The following is an 8690-nucleotide window of genomic DNA, read 5'->3' on the forward strand; positions in this document are numbered from 1 at the left end:
AGATGCGATTAACAGCCGCGTATCTCCAGCGAACTCACATCAATGCGTTCCAGTCGAAGGCGGTTGCCGACAAGATAGTAGTTAGGTGTTAGTTAGATAATAAGTATGTGATGTGAATAGGTTAGGTAATGGGATCTGGGATATCCTCCCCCCAGATGTTGAATTTCCGGTTTTCCTTCTCGTGGGAAAAGCCGATTATCCCTAGTTATCAAGGCCAGGCATATGGTCGCTACATAGTCCCTCCCGGCAGGAATCCCTGCTTCTTCAGGGTTGGGGAATACTGGCCTCGAACTGCGTTAGATTGAGGTGTGTTAATTAATAAGATGGGGATTCACTAATCCCTTAGATCGAGGTTTACTAACTGATTAAGTTGAGGCTTACTAACTACTAATTAGGTTTATTGTGGTTAGGAAATATTACGGATAAACTAGATATGTAGGCGACTGGGCTAGGGTTGTGTATGCGTGTGCCCTGTTTCATCCGCTGCAGGGCACCGTCGCCGCCCCTGAGTCGTCCTGTGGATGTCGTCTCAACGGTACTCCAGCCAGAGCTCCCGTGCGAACTCCCGACCGATTCCCTCGTCGTAGCGGCCCTGCACTGCAACGATCGTCACGAAGCGCCGCGAACGTCCTACAGATCGCGTGCGAACCTCCGCCCCGGCCTTACAGAGGTGGAACTTGAGATGTCGTTTCCGGTCAAGTCAAGTCAATGCAACAGACAATCGCTCCCAGCTTGACCTGTACCTCTGCCACCTCTCAATACTCGCACAAGGCACTGCGAACTTTCGTCTCCGCTCCCTGCGCAGCTCGGATTCGGCACAAACCGAGAACGAGTCGTCTTGCTCTCCTTGTAGCGCCTGTCTGGTGTTCCAGATAAGCGGCAGCCAGACGAACCTCAAGCCGCCTCATCTCGTCGTTGAAGCCGCCGTGGGTGCCCTTCTCGGCGTCCCCTAGGCGACCGTGGATGAAGTCGCCCGCGTCCCGACCTCCGCGTGGACTGTGCATGTTCACCTCTACAGAATACCTTCATTTCGCGCATCTCGTTCTCCATCTGGTCGAGTCGGCTCCCTCTAACACTGCCGGTCGGCTCCAGTAACCGTGGGCAATGGCCGTCTCCGCCTCCTTCTCAGCGAATGAACTCCTTCCCCCGTCATTCACCTGCTGATGGATGTTTGCCTCCACAGCATATAAACAAGTGGGAAGAAAACCAAGTTAACGCTGAACACGATCAATGGCTCCAAAGAAGTGAACAGCGAGGTCTTAGAGGACCTAGAAGTCTCGGACTTAGGTAGAGAAAATATTATCCATATAGCTACGGCGTATACTCAAGAGAGGATCCCGGCTTCCAAGAGAAATATAATTTCGACGGAAGATCTAAAAGATTATCCCTACCTCGGGGAGGTAAATTTGCCAAAGATAGACGCCGAAATGGGCTTATTGATCGGTAACAACGTACCAAAGGCAGTCGAGCCCTGGCAAGTAATCAACAGTCAGGGTGAAGGGCCTGGGCACTATCTTGGACACTATCTTGGGATTTCACTCTGGACACTACTTTGGACGCTATCCGTACTACCAGCATCATCTAAGACATCTATCTTGAACACTATTCGGGACATGCAAGTGACTTTCACATCGTACATTCAGTTCAGTAATACATGCATCTTAGTGGCGGCTCTGTATTCTACTAACTCTTTCAATTAAATCATCTTATCCAAGAACCAAGGTAGGTCAGAAAATTCTTTTCCCCCTATCCTCCGACTGGAGCAGAGCCACGAAAACAGTAAGGCAGAGAAGGTCGTGGTGGCTGCATCTACAGACCCTATCACACACTAAAAGAAAATGAAAAAAAAGGGACAAAAACACTGACAAACAGAAATTATTGTTATAATTCAAGAGTCTGACACAAAATTGCATCCATCCAACGCTAAATGAGTGCAAGGAGGTTAAATTTAATATAACTTCCTTGATCAGTGTTCGGGCTGTCTTATAATGCCACAGGCAAGCTACATCATGCAAGAGTTAGCATTTCAGTTAGCATTGTTTTGCCGACGAGTCCCCGCCGTATCATTGACCTTTTCTTGCCGTATTAGGAACAGCTTCGGAACCACTTTTTCACCCTCTTCATCAGCTGGTACCGACGGGCTTCCATCATGATGCCCTGGCAAGCCTTGCGTACGGCGTTGTTGCTCTCTACATTCTCCATTTTAAAGTGCAGTCTGTGCGTGAAAGGGAATCAGACCAGTTCTATCAGCTCTTTCGTCTCCTATTTCCTCTTCCTGTCACTGGCCGATCACTGCTTTGTCCACGCTTTCTTCAAGGTCATCAGATGAGACGAGCTTGTCGAGCTGCTCCTTTGTCAAGTACAGGAACTCTTGGAATAGTCGAGTCCTCGCACGACGTGTGACGCTGCGTTGGGAACTGCCGCCGGGCAAGCGCGAGCGTGCGCGGCAACGTCGACCCCGCGGGGTAAAGCTCGCCTTCTCGAACGCCTCCGAGCTGATCGTGATCACTATACCGGGAAATCCCAGGATCGCTTCTCCCTGAATCATCCTCCGAAAAGACCACGATGGGCTCGCTCATTTCTCATTAGCCCAACAGTCATGTCCCTCATGGTCAGACAAGGTCTGTGCTCAGACAAGGTCTGTGCTTTACTCACACTTTTTCGTTTCCGTACGCACAGTCTAAATCATAGTTTATTCACACGTAATTTAGTTTCTAGTCCAGCTTGTTCCTGTGGTCAGCCATGTGAAAACATTAATTTCTTTTTACACTGCCCTATTTACACCGAACAAAGAGCTACCCTTTTCGGCAACTTAAAAATACTGATTGGACCTTGATAATCTGTCATATTCTTGTTTTTTGTTACTTAGAGGTTCTACTTTTCTTTCTACAGCACATATTAACAGTCAAATATTGTTCCATGTTCAAACATTTGTGTCCGACTTAATAGTGTAATATTTTGACATGTCAGCCCTGAGTCAAAGTCAGAGTCCCATTTGCGTCTAGATTCCGGATGAATCGCCGCAATCTTCGAGCGCAGATCCCTCTCCAGCTCTTCGTGGTCGACAGGGCCGAAGAGTCGCCTGTCACGTTCCATTATCTCTCGATTCCCCCTCTCTCTCCGCAATTGGTGTCGGAGATGTCAGAAAAATACTTCAGATATTTCATGCACTGAGGCTGCCGCTATGAACATGATCTCTATGATCTTCGACAGTGATGTACATACTGTCCAGGTCTGCCCGAAGGCATGTTGCAAGTACTCGGGAACATATAACGCGAAGCGACAAAACAAGTTAGGGTATTGTCTCTCCTGTGGAGTCCTCCCACTTCGCACCACGTCACATCTCAGTCTGGGTTCCGCCGGCTGCTCCTGCGGACTGCCGGGCTCGTACCCCAGTCTACAGATCTGTAGATGTTCCCGGTTGATGCCGTAGATCAGCCCTCGGTCCGTCCTTGGCAGCCAGTGGGCAGGATTCCCATTCACGTGGCTCCGTCTGTCCGGGTCACAGTGGTGCATCACGCTCTGTACAAGCACCAGACTGCCCTCCGCTGTCCTCACGAACACGTAGCTCAATGTCATAGATTCTCCTTTACACAGCATGTCATGATGTTTAGATAGCTAGGCGGAGCGATGACCTCCTCACCAGTGTCGTCCTTCCACAGCTAATGAAACTATATGGACGCCCTAGACGACTAACCGTCCCGTAAACCACCTCGCATTTGTTGCAGCTTTTGTATCTGCGGCAGCGTGTAGTCCGGTGGTTATCTCGTATCTATAAAACAGTACAAATATGATTCTCTCTAAGACTAAGGGAGGGTGCCAGTTACGCCCTCTACAATTCTATTAATAACTTGCCATGGTTGCAGGTGGTTTAGACCACTCAGACCACTGTCTCCAAGGAGTTGGTCTGGGGAATTGGGCGCCGTACCCGCTCACCTCCGCGGTCTGATCCTTCCCTGTCTCCTTCATTCAGTACATGTCTGCGCACGAGGAGAATTCGGCGTCCGTCACGTAACTCCACCAATCCTGGTCCTGCCCACGCTCTGTTTGATACTTAAATCGAGAAGTTGATGTTCCTATTTCTTCCAAGTTTGATACTCTCATTTGGTTTTATTCTACGTGTGGTTAATAGGTACAAAGCATGTATAAGTTTGACCACTGGTCTTTCCAACACGCTGCTATTGTTATTGTAATACTCCTACAATCGACCCGTCTATAGCGTCGGGACGACGCAATGTTAAAGCAAGGGGGTGTAAGCGGGAGCCCCCGCTTTATACTTCTTCAGCTCCTGCTCCCCTACAGCCTGTCAAAACCTGCTATGACTGCTGCAATGTCTTGATAGAGCCTCTCAGACACTTAAGCTTCTAGGGAGGCTAAGTTTGTTGTTTTGAGGGCACGACCCCCGACCTCTGGAGTAGGAAATGGTTAATAAGTAACCAGCAAGGGCATACGTCACCCAAGACGCTGTTGCTAAGCAGCCAGCAGCCCGCCACCGGCCGGTTCCGCCCCTCGGCCCCAGCCGGGCTATCCCCTTGGGCCGCTTGCCCACGCGCTAGATAAGGTGACAGGATTAGGTCATTAGATAAACGATACCCCACAGTGCACGCGGACCTTGAATTGAGTTATGTACCTAAATATGTTCTCGGTACTCATAATATGTATTCCTTTTGCGAACTATGTATCTTTTCTCTCGTATTTTTGAATATGTACTATGTAAATGTTAGCCGGATCCCCGTTCGTATACAGTATTGTAAGAGTGCCTTGGTCGACTGTCTGCCCAGTGATGGACAGGACAGATGTTTGGACTGCAGTATCCCGGTCTTGGCTGCTTCGAGCCACCCTCCCGACATATCGGGTCACCAAGGTCTAAGGACTCAATTAGTCAATAGAGATAAGGATCGCGATAGTGGCCTTTGGGCCGGACAACCTGTTATTCTTGTCAAGCTGGGATCCAGGTTAGCGTTGTACCAATGGAAACAGAAGAAAAACTCATTGTAACTTACAGGGTAGTACTTATGATTCCTATTTTTATACTTACGGGCCAAGTGGATGTCGGAACAGCAGAAGGAACATGATTGTAACCTTGTACTTAGTCCTGAACCGGTGGCAAGGAAAGGCTGGCACCTGTTGCGCTCCCTACAACAGGATGGGCGTAGTCCAGAAAACTATGACAAGCACATTGGACCTTACGATATAAAGTTTCGGGTGGGCTGACCCTCTCGAAATCCGAGGGGTAAGGCTTTCGGTGCCCTACTTTGACCAAAGTTCATGAACCCGAGTTTTTGACCCCAGGGTCACTCACGAAAAATGAGAAAATAATCATTTGACACGTAGTTCGAGCATTGTCTAGACGAAAACTGCCAGTGAAAGTATCCAATTTTGACACGTTTTACATATCTTCTCCGTCCAATCCCGACGAAGTACCTTACGTGATTTTGACACAACTTTGACAGAGATTACCAAATTTTGGGGGATGGGAGTGGACAGAACTTTGAGAGCATAAAAATGGTTGTCTGTCGGAAAACAGGAGAGAAGCCAGAGACTTGGTAAGAACTTGAGAAGCCCGAAGATATCCGTGACTTGAGCCTGCTAGACTTACGCTAGGACCAGCCAGCTTTTCCGCTACCGACTGCTGCACTTCCAACATCCCGCCGGCCGTGGACTTTTCAAATAAAATATTGGAACGGGAATTGGCTGACTTTTCGTGGTTCTTCCTGACGTCCCACCGGCCAGCACACAGCGGGGACGTCAGCCTCGTCTGCCGTGTCCTTACAAATATACAACAGCTAGGGATATTCACATCAGTCAAGGATCTCCTTCACTTATCAGCTTAGCATCTCTGGAAAATTCTTTTGATACAATGTATCAATAAAACAACTATAAATGAACCACCGTGAATGTAAACATATTTTCTTCCTCGGAATGTTGAAAAGTTCTACAAGATTTCTTTGTCATCAATCTAATTTTAGTTTATGAAGCAAAAGAAAGGTTCCAGACATTTCTGTCTGCATCTGGAGCCTGGCTGGATAAGATGACCTCTTCTCCTCCGGTCTGTGAGGCCTCCCCCAGACCAGTCATCACCCCAGTCAGCAGCTCCTCAGCTGTTGAGGATAGTCCTTCAGCAGATTGAGCTGTTCAGAGATAACAGCAACAACAAATAAATGTTTGTAGAGTTTCATCTTATGAGATAGATATTTTAACATAAGGTTTGTGATACATGTACTTCTTTCTTGTCCAATGCATTTATCAACCTGAAGTCAAACTTGTATTTATTTGAGAAATGTGAATATCACACATGTATATGTACTAGCAATAGTATAGCAGTTGTTGTGGTCTTTTTTTGTAAACCTTGAATAAAAGTCTGTTTTATTACATTTCCTACCTTCAATAACTTTTTTGTTACTTGTTACATGTATTTTAATTATCAAATATATTACCATTTTTATTACTATCATTTAAAGATTGTATCTTCACTGCTATGATCACATCTGATGTGACAGTCTTGTGAATTTTATCTGTATTGCAGAATGTATAATTACCAGTTGAATCATCCACATCTGCATTGACTGGACTGGAAACTTGCTCTGAAAAAAAGTGCATAAATATGAGACATAGGTATGTCATTGTGTGGTTTAAGATGAGCTACTAATCCCGACGGCTTACGGGTTCTGAATCAAGGAGAAAGTTACTTGTATTTTGACTTTTTTAAATTCCTTCATCTCAAATCCAAGTGCTACTAAATCTGGCCACACTTGACAGGTGCCATTAAATTTAAGAGCAGTTGACAAACATTGATTCAAAACTTTATCTCTAAGGAATTTCAGTGTAACATCTATGTAAATCTGTGTATTGGATTTGATTGCTTTTCATTCCAAGCTTTAGTGTAGTATTGCCATCCTTCCATTGATATGATCTATAAACAGACAATATGCTGACTCACGTTTCACACTAATCTCCTCCCTCCGGTCCAGGATGACCTGTAGTTTTTCCCGCCCCAACTCCCCTGGCTTCTTGAGGTTGAAGTCCTCTGGGAGGCCCTCCACTGACACCTCCCCTCTTTTCAGTGCAGCATAGGGAATTCTTGTACTTTTCCCTGAACCCTGTCAACCCTGAAAAAAGTTTTTTCACATACACGTATTAATATAATGGAGAAACCCATAATACTAAAATGGAACAACATCAAATATTTAGCAGACATTATGAAGTAAGCCTGCACAAAATGGAAACAAATTAACAAAGAGCACACAGAAAGAGACGGGAAAAATTTATGACTTCATTGCCACTCTTATTATATTCTAAGTTGTTAGCTCAGCACATTATTGTGACAACATAAATAAATGGTTTTTTATTGTCCAAACAGTTTTCGTGCAGTCGCAGCCTTTATGCGGCTGAATTGATGCAGGGTATCAAGTAATAATCAATACAAATCACAGCAATCAAACGATACATATGATACACAACAATCAAATAATACACATATTTGTTGCACATTTTTTGTGGAATTGTCGCAAGGGTTGTGCGGCTGCCATTCGGCACCACCAGATGACCTCAAGACGACTTTCCCCAACGGAAGTTAGGTACCCATTCACACCTGGGTGGAGTGGAGAAATTTGTGTAAAGTGCCTTTCCCAAGGGCACAACGTCGGGACACATGTCCATACATGTCCCAGGTACAACTCGGAATCGAACCCGGGTCTCCCCGCTTCATAGTCGAATGCTCTAACCACTACACCACCCGACGCAACTAATGCCACTTGGTACACGGTAAAGCTATTTTAAGCACGGGCTGAGCACTGGTATCAATATTCACTACCTTTGGTTTTATGACATCTTAGTACTGGTGACTTATTATGGAATAAATATTTTGGGTTTGGTTCTATATGTTAGATAAACTTGACTATCTAACTTATTGGATTATGGAAGGAATAAATGACCATATGTGACGCAGCACGGTGGATGCAGAGGCAGTAGGTTTTTGTGTTTTCAAAACACTGCTCTTTTGTATCTTACACCTTCATTTCTTTGCACACCTTGTATTAATGCTCTGCTTTTAACCCAAAATAGAGGAATATTAGTAATGCAAGTAGTACTTACGCCATTTCTCTGTTAGTAGCGCCATGACCTCCTCTTTCAAGGCCTTTGTCCCATCCGTGCCATCCTTCGGTTTGTCTGAAAAATTACAGCACAATTGTTCACTGTTGAATAATTTGTAATTTGATGCATATACTTTGATGTTTATAGATAAGTCCATGATGGATGGATTTACAGAGGGTTTGTGGAGCATCTAACTTTCTTATATTTCTAAATACACGCTATACTATCTTTAATGAGGAAAGATTTTCATCCTTATAAGTGTACTTACCAGCACTACCTGGTCCTCCAAAGCAGACCCCAAAGTCCCATGCCAGGTTTGGCATCATCCTGGACCCCTCGGGTGTCCCGTCCACGTAAACATCCTTGGTATTGTGGTTATACACTGCAGCCACCGCATCACAACCACAGGCCTGGAGCTTCTGCAGCTGTGAACAGAAACAGATGGTCAAAATCATTGAAATGTGACATTTAACAATTCAACTTTAACAATCCTTTTACGCTAATACTTCTAATCTGCAGCTGTCCCTGTGATTAGTGGTATGCAGATGAAACAAAGAATGCTCCATGGTCGCTAAGCTTCAAGTACCACTTGACAA

The 8690-nt window shown here is 45.5% G+C and overlaps 1 long non-coding RNA gene across 1 annotated transcript; it reads right to left on the reverse strand.

Annotated features, from left to right (window-relative positions):
* Positions 1 to 5945: 5945 nt before the first annotated feature.
* Positions 5946 to 7253, reverse strand: LOC109474403. Its single transcript, XR_002140487.1, has 3 exons — positions 6941 to 7253; positions 6540 to 6584; positions 5946 to 6131 (listed from the first exon to the last, which is right to left on the reverse strand). It is a non-coding gene; the product is annotated as an uncharacterized LOC109474403 (long non-coding RNA).
* Positions 7254 to 8690: the final 1437 nt, after the last annotated feature.

Source organism: Branchiostoma belcheri, unplaced genomic scaffold, assembly GCF_001625305.1.
Source record: "Branchiostoma belcheri isolate BF01 breed outbred unplaced genomic scaffold, Haploidv18h27 scaffold308, whole genome shotgun sequence".
Taxonomy (NCBI): Eukaryota; Metazoa; Chordata; class Leptocardii; order Amphioxiformes; family Branchiostomatidae; genus Branchiostoma; species Branchiostoma belcheri.